At 44.8% G+C, this 11,122-nt stretch overlaps 1 long non-coding RNA gene across 1 annotated transcript; it reads right to left on the bottom strand.

Moving 5' to 3' along the window:
• Positions 1–1,085: 1,085 nt before the first annotated feature.
• LOC108350107 (uncharacterized) lies at positions 1,086–9,677 on the bottom strand. The gene is made up of 3 exons (XR_001836902.3): positions 9,606–9,677; positions 8,345–8,402; positions 1,086–1,467 (listed from the first exon to the last, which is right to left on the bottom strand). It is a non-coding gene; the product is annotated as an uncharacterized LOC108350107 (long non-coding RNA).
• Positions 9,678–11,122: the final 1,445 nt, after the last annotated feature.

Here is an 11,122-nt window from a genome sequence, read left to right as displayed (position 1 = left end):
GGGAACAGCGTTGCACAGATAATGTGGATGCACTAATCTCCCACTCACCCACCCAGGCGCAAGAAATTTAAAAGAAAATCTTCTGCTTTTTCATCCTAAAAACTGAAAAATTATGCTGTATGCTTCTCCTCTCTTTTCCCCTCAGATTTGTGCCCCCAGCAGTCCCTCTGCAGGCACACTGTCAGAAAAAGGGGTACTCCCTACCCACCACCTTTTTAATGCCTCAAGAACTTTTTCCAGAGAAGACGCTAAGTGGGTCACTTCCTTCTTTGGCTTCTCTATAAATTCTCTGTGCGTACTTGTCCCCTATTCTATTTTCAAAATCAAATGGCCAGCTTCATTCCCCCGGAGGCCTTGACTACATCCAGTTAAGGTCACGGTCAGGACTTGAAAGCAGTTCTCTCCCTCCTACCATACCCCATAGGCTCCTTTTTTTTTTCTTTTTCTTTTTTTAATCCATCCCTCTGCCCTTCCTCCCTCTTCCTCTTCCCTCCCCTTTTTCTTCAATAGCTCTGTGTTGTAAAGGGCCTGACCACACACCGAGAATATTACAGGAATAAAACCTGGAAGAGAGCACACAGTTATGAAACAGTAAACCTCAACGTCTCTTTATTTGGCTCCCCGGCTAGTCCTCCCCCTCGGAGAAAACAGGAGCCTGGGCAGATTTGCGGTCCCTGTTATCTCCAGCTGTAAAAGCCAGCTGAACCAACAGAGCGCCCTTCTCTGCTTCCTGCTGTCCAGCGGTTTGCAAAGGAACTACTGTAAGGGACCAGTCCCCTCTGGCTTTACGGACAACCTTTCCAGAGGAAACATTAAACTGCCATAGGTAGACAAAGATATTCACACATTATCAAGCGCTGTCCAAGGCCGATCTGTTCGATCTGGTCAGGGAGAGGGTAAGCAAGAGAGGGACGTTGGGAAGGTGTGGGCCTCATACTGCCTGAGCCTGAATATTACCTTTCAAAACAGAGGGGTTTTTTAGAAAAAAAAAATGTTCAAGGACCCCTCCACGGCTTCAATCAGCTCCAGCCTAAGGAGCTCAGGGGGAATTTGGCCTAAGGATACAATGCCACATCAGACATTGATTCAGTTAGCCAGCCCCGTTTCAAGGTGTCAGCCATTAATTTATTGACTGCAAATAAGAATTTTGCCCAAGGCCAAAACTCACAATTGGACCCAGTTGAGCTGAAATGGATTTCCACAAGTGGCTAGGGAAAGGGAGGCTTCTCTTCAGAATGTCTCTTCTTTGGTCCACTCTTTCTTCATTCCCTCTCTGGCTTCATCCCATTAATAACGGAGCGCTCAAAGAGCTTCATTAGTTGGCTGCATGCAAACAGCTGCTCAAAGGACTTGAAAGTGGATTGATCCCAAAGCTGCCGGTGTAGATGCTCCACGTCAGAAGTGACTGTTGGGAGCTTATTGGCTGCCCCTCAGCTTGGACATTACTCTGTCTCTCCTCCATTTCATCTTAATAAGAGAAAAGATAATATTCTTACAGAGCGGCTCTGTGTATTATTTTAGAAGTATTGGTTTTCATATACAAAAAATCATGTAATACGAAATATTTCAAATACTCAATGATTGCATTTTATACCTGTGGTGCGTATCTAGCATGCAAGTTACAGAACGGAGAAGGTTATTTAACGATTACGATCGTTTTCTAGATGCCACGTGTGACAGAGAAGTGATGGTCACCTGAGAGCTGGCAAATGGACTACTGTTTTGCAGAGATTAAAGCGTCATTCTCCTTGGCTCTTAAACTGTGGGACAATCTATTAGATTCTCTTAGGCACGTAGCTAAATTCAAATTGCTTTTGTATGACCTGAAGACCCAAAGCTAGAAGGAATTATCTCTTAGAGAAGGAAGCAGTTACATAAGTGCACACGGAGGCCTATTTAAGGATGGGGTATACATCATGAAACAGTCAGTCAAAGGGAAGCTGCTAACAGCTATGGATGCTGTGGTCTATCTGCCTCAGGACTATACAAGCAGTTCTAAGGAGTAGGAGTGTACTCACACGTATCTTTAAAAGCACATAAAAGCAATACTGGATTGTTTACCTAGAGGGACTGTAAAGAAAACAGTAGGCCTAGCTGGGGGGTTAGCTCAGCTGTAAAGCAATTGTGTATCTATCTGGCACAAGACCTTGGATTCCATCCCTAAAAGGTAAGGAAGCTTGCTGTCAGTCAGTCAGCTCATGGATACAAAGCCCCACTGGAGAGGCTATGAACAACTGTAGTAAATAAAATAGCAAAGAGGGAGTTTAGTCTTCTGTGTAATATAGTCTCTCTTTGTCTTAGTTAGTGTTTCCATTGCTGTGACCAGAGGCCACAACAAGACCAAGGCAACTCTTATAAGAACAACATTTAACTGGGACTGGATTACAGGTTCAGAGGTTCAGTCCACTATCATCAAGATGGGAACATGGCAGCATCCAGGCAGGCATGGTGCAGGAGGAGCTGTGAGCTCTACACCTTGCTCCAAAGGCACAGAAGGACTGGCCCTCACATGGTTAGGAGGGGTGGGGGGGTCTCATTTCCCACCCCTACAGTGACACACTTCCTCCAACAAGGCCACACCTCCTAATAATACCACTCCTGGGCCAAGCATATTCAAACCACCACACCTTTTTTGTTTGTTTTGAGACCATCTCCTGGTGTCGCTCAGAATGGCCTAGAACTCATGGCAATCTGTCTGCCTTAACCTTCCACTTTTGGGGATTACAGACATGAACTGCCCTTCCTGTTTCTGCTTTTGTTTTTTAATATGAACAAACAATTTGTTACTTACATAGTTTGTAAATGAGTTCTTTCAAACAGTTAAATGGCGACTTTAAAGAAAGCCTTTCTAAAAGTCATGATTTGGGACTGGAGAGACGGTTTAGCAATTAAGAATGTTTACTGCTATTCAGGAAGACCCACATTTGGTTCCCATCAACTACATTGCAGCTTACAATCAGGAGATCTGACACCCTCAACACGTCCTTCTGGCCTCTGAAGACACCAGGCACACATGCGATACACATACATACATGCACTCATACATAACAAAAAATAACAGATCATAACACAAATAATGTTTTTAAATGAGATAAAAGTGTGATTTCTTGTATTGCTTCCTTTAGAAAAATCCCAGTGCTGTTCTGAAAATCAGTTACGTTTGCTAAGGGTTGGTTATTAGCAAAGTACAGAGTCAGGGAGCCTGGTTTTGAACTAAATTTCATGATGTAATCACCTCCCTTTCTTCTCATTCTTTCTTGGGCTCCCACTGGCCCTAAGAGACAGCATTCTAGAAGAGCAAAGCACCTTACGAACCTTGTTCTTGAGCCTTCCAGTGAGACTTCAGGTACACCCTGTAATTCGGTTTTCTGACAGTGGTTCTCAACCTGCCAAATGAGGCAACCCTTTAATGCAGTTCCTCAGGCTGTGGTGACCCCTAACCATAAAATTATTTTTGTTGCTACTTCATAACTGCAACTTTGCTACAAGTATGAATCATGATGTAAATATCTGATCTGCAGGATAACTGATACGCATCCCCAAGGAGTTGAGTCCTTGAGAACCACTGGTTTAAGAGTCCTCTCTGGCCAACTGGGCCAAACTCCTCCCAATGACTTCAACAGAAGCAACTGTTTCCCCCAGAGCAGGTTGTATCTCTTCTCCAGGGAAAATTCAAAATTCACTTCTAGGGAAGTCAGTTTCTTCAAACTCTGCCCTCTGCCCACTGCCCTCCGCCCTCTCCCCTGTGCCCTCTCCCCTCTCCTGCTTCTTATTTCCAAATCCTGGTTTTCGATGTCGCTCTGAATTACTGTTCCTTTCCAACTCTGTTTTCTCCCTTACCGTACTCTTGACTTTCTGGAAAGATGGTCTACAAAGTAAATTTTGTGATGGAAATTTTTGGGAATACCAGTAAATAATAATTTTTAAAACTCCAAAAGGTTAAAGCCAAAAGGTAGATCTCTTTTAATGAATCTTTTCTAAAAAACAAAACACAAACAAACAAAAAAAATCTTGCTTTTATGTTGCTCCTTTTATCTCTTCATCAAGGAAGTTGTAATCTGACAAGCCTCGGGGTATGATAATGACTTACCCCGGTACTCCTTGGCACTTTACTCTCTGACTGAATGACTCACCAATGATCGGTATTATCTACATTCTTTAAATGATTTCCTGCAAGGTTATCCCACCCCCACCCCCTCCACACATCCAGAAAGGCACTGAAGAGAAAATGTTTAGAAGCGACTCATCTGATTTCTTCATGAGGAACAGCACAAGGAAAGGATGCTAACACTCCGGTGGGTGACACAGGACCTTCCGGATGAGCAGCCCTTTTCTTGTAGTGAGCCTGAACTAAAGAAGAAAGGCCCGTTGCCCCATGGACTGAGCTGTCCTTCTGGTCGACCTGCATAGAGAAACATTTCTAACAACTGTGCTCTAGAAGAAGTAGAATTCCATGAAGAGACGTTTCTCAGGTACAGAGTCCCTCCTTTGAACTTGAGCCTTTTGGCATTTCATTTTCATCTGTTTAAACAGACACATGGCCAGCATTTATCAGTCAGCCTCTTCGCGCAGGGCCTTCTCACTTCTGTACCTTGAAAGGAAGCTCCGGTAAAAATATGACTTTTTTTTTTTAATATCTGACAGGCTATGACCCGTAGAAAGCTCTTGCAGAAACACAAAATCAATCAAGTTTCATTTGAACCATTCTTTGGCTCTCAGAAACCTTTGATAAGTCTCACATGGAAATTCTCCTATCCCTCAGAAGCTCGGGAAGGCCACTGAACACTTTGATTTTTTGACTCTGTCACGTAATTGGCATGGAGATGTTATTGATCTGTTGTTCTCTGGGTCAGCAGCTTTATTAATCTGCTTTTCTAGTCAAGTAACCTGACCGGACATCATTTAAAAATGATTTCAGTTACTGCGACTGGGCAAGGGCCATTAGGGCACCAAAGTCAACATTTTTGACAGTTGTTGCACGTCATATAATCAGCTAAGCTGGGGAAAATCAGGAAACAGCATGCCCTCCCCCTCCCAAACTCTCCACCTCCATCTTCTAATTGATTGGTGCAATTGGTTTCATTGCCTGAGGGACAGGGGAGAGGGGTAAGATGAGTCCACTCTGCATCTTCTGCAAGTGATCTTTCTGAAATACAATTACTTGGCCTAACCCTACCTAATCCTAACCCTGGGATATCGCCTCACTGTGTATAATACAAGGACTAAGCACTCACTATAGCATACATGATCTAAGTCTTTCTAGAGCGTTGGATCTTAATCTTTCTAATGCTTTGACCCTTTTAATATAGTTCTTCCTGCTGTGGTGACCCCCAACCATGAAATTATTTTCACTTCTACTCGATAACTGTAATTCTGCTACTGTGCTGCTATGAACTGTAATGTAAATATTTTTGAAGATAGGGGCTTTCGACCCACCGGTTGAGAACCATTGTTCTAGTCCCGTTTCCTGCCCCCTCACTAGTTAAATCTGCTGCTTAAACTACTTTAGGTAGGAGTCACCAGCTTGCCACTTGCTTGGCGGCTTTTTAGCATGACAGCCTCCATCAGCGGGTTCTTACTGGAGTTTTAGAATAGTAACTCACTTCCTCTAGAATCTTTATGAGTTCATGGCATTTCACCTACCCTCTTAAATCTTCTCTCTCTCTCTCTCTCTGTCTTGAGAACAGAAATTATGTTTTGGGTTTCAGTGTTGAACTGTTTTACAATATTCATAAAAGCATTGTTGGTATTCTGTCTAAGCTCCACTCCCACTGTTACCTGGCAACAGCCAGGTATTCTCCGCACCACCATTACCTGGCAATAGCCAGGTTTGCCTGACTTACTATAAAAAGGGCTGTTTGCCCCCTCCTCTTGCTCTTCTCTTCTCTTGCTCTTACCCTCCTCCCCTTTGTCCCTTCTCTCCCCATTCCCCTCCCCCCTTCCCTCCACGTGCTCATGGCCGGCCTCTCTATTCCTCTCCTCTTCCACTCTTCTTCTCTCATTAAACCTTTCCACGTGGAACCATGTTGGCCCGTTGTGGTTTGTCTGGACGTGAGCTGAGATTTCTACCCCAACAAGCACTCCACAGCTTTTTCTCCACAATATTTATCCCTCTCTGAAATCAAGTTTGAGAGCAGCACCCAGCCCCATTTGGCCCACATCGTAGGCATTCAAGAAATATTGCCTTAATGACATATGTTTGTAAAACTGAACATAGGGACCTGCAGGCACTCAAGATTAGTGTTAAGACACCATGAAAATACACAGCTATTATATACCACTGAGCAGTGGAGGGAGGAACTAGAAAGATGGTTCAGGGGTTGAAAACACTTGCTGCTCTTACAAAGGACTGGGTTCCATTCCCAGAATTCACATGGCTGCTCACAAGCAGCAGTAATTCTAGTTCTAAGGTCTCCTCAGGCACCAGGCACACAGATAGACAATCATAAACATAAAATATTTGAAAAGCAAAATAAATCTTAGAAAGAAAGAAAGGAAGAAAGGAAGGAAGGAAGGAAGGGAAAGCTAGGGCTGCAGAGATGGCTCAGTGGTTAAGGGCACTGACTGCTCTTCCAGAGGTCCTGAGTTCAATTTCCAGCAATCATATGATGACTCATAACCATCTGTAATGGAATCTGATGCCTTTTTCTGGTGGGTCTGAAAGCAGCCACAGTGTACTCATATGCATAAAGTGAATAAATAATTCTTTAAAAGAAAAGAAAGAAGAAAGACAGGGCAATGCCTCCAAGGATGACATGATGCTAATAAAAACCGAGGCCCTATGTTTTGTTAGATAGCTCTCTGGTTAGTGCGAGCAACATATTTATCTACAGCCATTTAGCATTCTCCCCTTGCACATCCACACAAAGGAAAACACCATCCGAAGAGATAGGTTCGGTTTCCTAAACTTGACACCCAGAGCCTAATTCTGGGTCAGGTACATCATCACTGCCTGTGCCTTCAGAGTGTTGAGGGGACAGCATTTCTGCGAAGAGCCTCATTTTCAGCAGTGACATTTCCTCTCAAGCCAGGGACATCTGTGTTATTACCCCGCCCCCACCTCACCCCGCCCCACCCCACTCCCACACACACAACAGAATACTAGATCCCAGCCAATGATCGCTCACAGGCCTTCCTCCAATGGTCTGTAAGAGATCAGTGGATAGGAACGTGAAGAGCCTCCTTATGCCAACCAGTAAAAACAACCAACCCCAGGGTGGCTTCTGGTTGACAGTAACTGTGAGCTGCCTCAATGGGGAAACATCGTAATTGTTAAAGTTAATAAAATATGAATAAATGTCTGCCTGGAGATTGACGAATACGTGGGCTTAGCAAATCCCTGTGAACAGGGAAGATGGCCGGATGAGAACTACATAGGAAGACAGACAGTTCTGGGAAATCCCTCCTTAAAGTACAGATAAGCGTGTACTCTGCCAGGTGGTGCACATCTGTAATCTCAGCCCTTGGGTGGGGAAAGCGGGAGGGTGGAGAGTTCAGGGACGTCCTCTGCTACTAGTGAGTTAGAGGCAGCCTGAAACACAGGAACCTAGGGGCTAGAGGCAGAGGAAGGGGTGGGGGTGGGGTCATGCGTAACAGGCAGAAAGAAGACTGGATTTTACAGAACAACGGCTAAGATTTAGAAGTCAGCAAACCTCAGTTCCTATCAACTAAAGAGTGATTCTCATTAAACCAGGCATATGTGCAGCTAAAAGTAACCAAATAAGCCTATAAGCCTAACTAGTTCTCTGTTATCTGCCAATGCCTGGGCCTGAAGAGCTGCACCCGCAGCCCACTCACTCAGATAAGCCACACAGTGTAATCGCCCTGGGTCCATCATTCTCCTGAGACAAGAGAAATGTGGGTGGGTGGTACTGAGGAAGAAGTCAGGGCAAAGTGCCAAGGAGAGTCTAACAGAAACAGAGCTAACTCCTAAAGAGCAAAGGAATAAAACATTGTCTGCTCACACAGGTCCCTGTGGCTTTCAAAGGGGGAATCCTGTGTGTTTTCTCCCAGTTTCAGAAGGACAATTTGCTGAGGGGGACCCAGAAGCTAGGTCTACCAGTTGCCAATATGTCATAGGCACCCACCAATGAGATTGTTTTTAGCACCCTCAAACCCCAGTCACCTGGATAGTGGAGATGATGATGTCCTAAGAAAGCTTTAGAGTTTTGTCTGTTTTTTTTTTAAATACTAAAATGAACAGCTTTCAGGCTGATGACCAGGCTAATTTACACACACAAGCAAAAGCCCTGGCATCATCACAATTAGCTACCTGTTGAAGTGGGGGCATCCTTACTAATTCCATGAACTGGGCATGGAGATGAACATTGGAAGACGTACTCACCTGTTGAAGGCCAAAGTGGATATTAACCCCTTTCAACTCCAAAGAGGAACCATAAGACCTAGGAGAGAACAGAGTGTGGTGGCTCAGTAGAACCCACGCTGCTGGCCTGTTTCCTTCCTCTCCCCAGGGCCGGCATCCCAGCAGGCACAGAACGAAAGGCCCAGGGATCCCACAAAGTTTAGTACCTCTGAAAACTGTTCTTATCTCTTTAGAAATCAAAACTGAAAAGTGGAACTTTTGAACATAGAACATGCTTTAAGGTACGAGGTTATTTTTAAGGAAGAAGGACTTGTGAAAGTTCTCAAAGACCAGTCTATAGTATTGGATATTATAAGATGATATTGCCAATAATCTACCACTTCAGACCTACGAAGCAGTTTCAGTTTAAAGGTTCATAATTCTCTGAAGAATGACACCCTGAACTCAAATAGTATGTAAAAGCAAAGAATGTTTTATTCTGCAAAAGTCCAGCATGCTGGGGTCTCTCCATTACCAAGATAGACACCCAAGTGAGCTTGCAGGCTTGACTTAAAGTACATTAGAGAATTCTGGGGTAGGTCGTCTCTATGTTAATCTCTTGGGTCCATCTCTACAGACATTCCGTTACTGGGATGTGGGGGCTGGAAACTTGCTGGGGAGTCTGGAAACTGTTCCTAAGGAAGTAGCCGAGGAAGTCTGGAAACTGCTGCTGACCCACGGTCCTTGCTTCAGAGCAGGTGGCTGGGACATTCCATTACCTGGGTGGGAAGGCTGGAGCCTGGGGTTTTTCTATTAGTAACTGACTTGCCTGGACTAGCCCAGTTCTTGGGCCTTGTCTCCTTAACTGCCAATTTGAAGTCTGTCATGGAGTCAGCCTAGCCATCTCATTAGCCTCATGCATATCTCTTAGGATAGTGGTTCTTGACTTTCTTAATGACCCTTTTAGCACAGTTCCTCGTGTTGTGGTGACCACCAACCATAAAATCATTTCTGTTGCTACTTCACAGTTTTAATTTTGCTACGGTTGTGAAGTGAAATGTAAACATCTGATGTAAACATGCAGGATATCTGGTGTGTGTGTTGGGATGGAAATCACAGCTCGCATCCGGACAAACCACACCAAGCCAACCCAGTCTCATGTGAAGGAGGTTTATTGGGATGGCAGAGACAAGGGAGGTAAGAGAAGGAGGAGAGAGAGAGAGGAAAAAGGAGAAAAGAGAACAGAGAAAAAAGAGGAGAAGGGGCAGGAAAGGTCTGCCTTTGATTTGAAATGTGACTTAACTGCTCCCAGGTGAAGGCGGGAGGTGAACCAAAGGTATCCTGGGAATGTATGGCCGTTGCCATGGCAACAGATGTGCGGATGATGTCACTGCTGGAAGCGAAAGCAGTTCCGGTTACCAACAATGTGACCGCTGTGTGGGTCAGGACCCACAGGTGGAGAACCACTGACTTAGGAGATGTTTTGCTAATTTGTTGATTACCTCAACTTAAGACAGGGAGAAAATCTATTTCTCTTCTTCCCTTTCTGTCTCCTTTCCCCTTACTCTCTCTAATGGACTTGCTGAACAGTTTTCCCTCCCTCCCTTCCATACCCCCCTTCCTCTTTACTATCTTTCCTCTGCTGAAGTAAACTATTCCCACATATATCGAATCGACTGGCAATGAAAGTGTGTCCCGGAATTCTCAGTGGTTAATCGCTGTGCCAACACCTCCAGATGCTGGCAGGATGTATGGATGTCCCAAGGCACTCCGTGATTGGCTTAATACAGTGCTGCCAGCCAATAGCTAGGCAGGAATTGGAGGGCGGAACTTAAGGGCAGGGAAGGGGTCTCTGGGAGAAGAAATCAGAGCCGGGGATTTGCTAGTGGGCAGAGATGGATAGACTTGAATAGGTGCAGAGAGGTAAAGAACTAACCACGTGGCAGGTCATGGGCCAGAATTCAGATTAAGTTGAGCTAGCTGAGAGTCTGGCCAGCTAAAGGCCCAAACTATAATAAGGATAAGTCTCTGTGTCATTAATTGCTGAAGGTCCAGAGAGTCCCACAATATCCATCTTCCCTCTCTCCCTTTCACCATGCTTTCTTAATTACCAGGACCTTTATTTAAAAAAGAAAAAAAAAAGATTGATCGATCGATCAATTGATTGACTATTTATACAGAATTCTGTCTGCCTTCATGTATGTCAAGGAGGCCAAAAGAGGGCATCAGATCTCATTACAGATGGTTGTGAGCCACCATGTGCTTGCTGGGAATTGAACTCAGAACCTCTGGAAGAGCAGCCCGTGCTCTTATCTCTGAGCCGTCTCTCCGCCCACGCCCCACCTTCCTCAAGGAAGCAAAGGAAAGCAAGTCGACTTCCATTCTTCAGGCCTCAAAAGGACCTCAGAGTGCCCTGACATGCCCTCTCTCCTTCTCTGGGATACAGATAGGTCTGGGAAGGAATCAGCAAAGGTCAGGGGAGCTCAGAGCATAGTGTCCGATCCTGTCCAGGAATCAGGGCAGGAGTTCAGACACACAAACAACAACCTCATGCCCTTCCCACACCTTTCCCCCAGCCTGAGCTCCTAGTATCCTTATGTGGTAGCGAAGAAAGGGGGGCAAGGTTTCCACCTATTTGCTTATAGTTCAATTTTTTCCATTTTATGTCTAATTCAAAACTTTTTGTTAGCAAAACCTAAAAGTCTGCATTTGTTTTTCTGACTCCATTAGTGACACCCTGGAGAAACGATTCCTCTGCTCAATTTGCCTGATCGGGAAAGTCATCCGCACACAGGGCACAACTATTCTAACACATGGGTT

Source organism: Rattus norvegicus, chromosome 2 (genome assembly GCF_036323735.1).
Source record: "Rattus norvegicus strain BN/NHsdMcwi chromosome 2, GRCr8, whole genome shotgun sequence".
In the NCBI taxonomy this organism is placed as follows: domain Eukaryota; kingdom Metazoa; phylum Chordata; class Mammalia; order Rodentia; family Muridae; genus Rattus; species Rattus norvegicus.
Note: the sequence above shows the minus strand (reverse complement) of the source record. Positions and strands in the feature narration are given on the sequence as shown.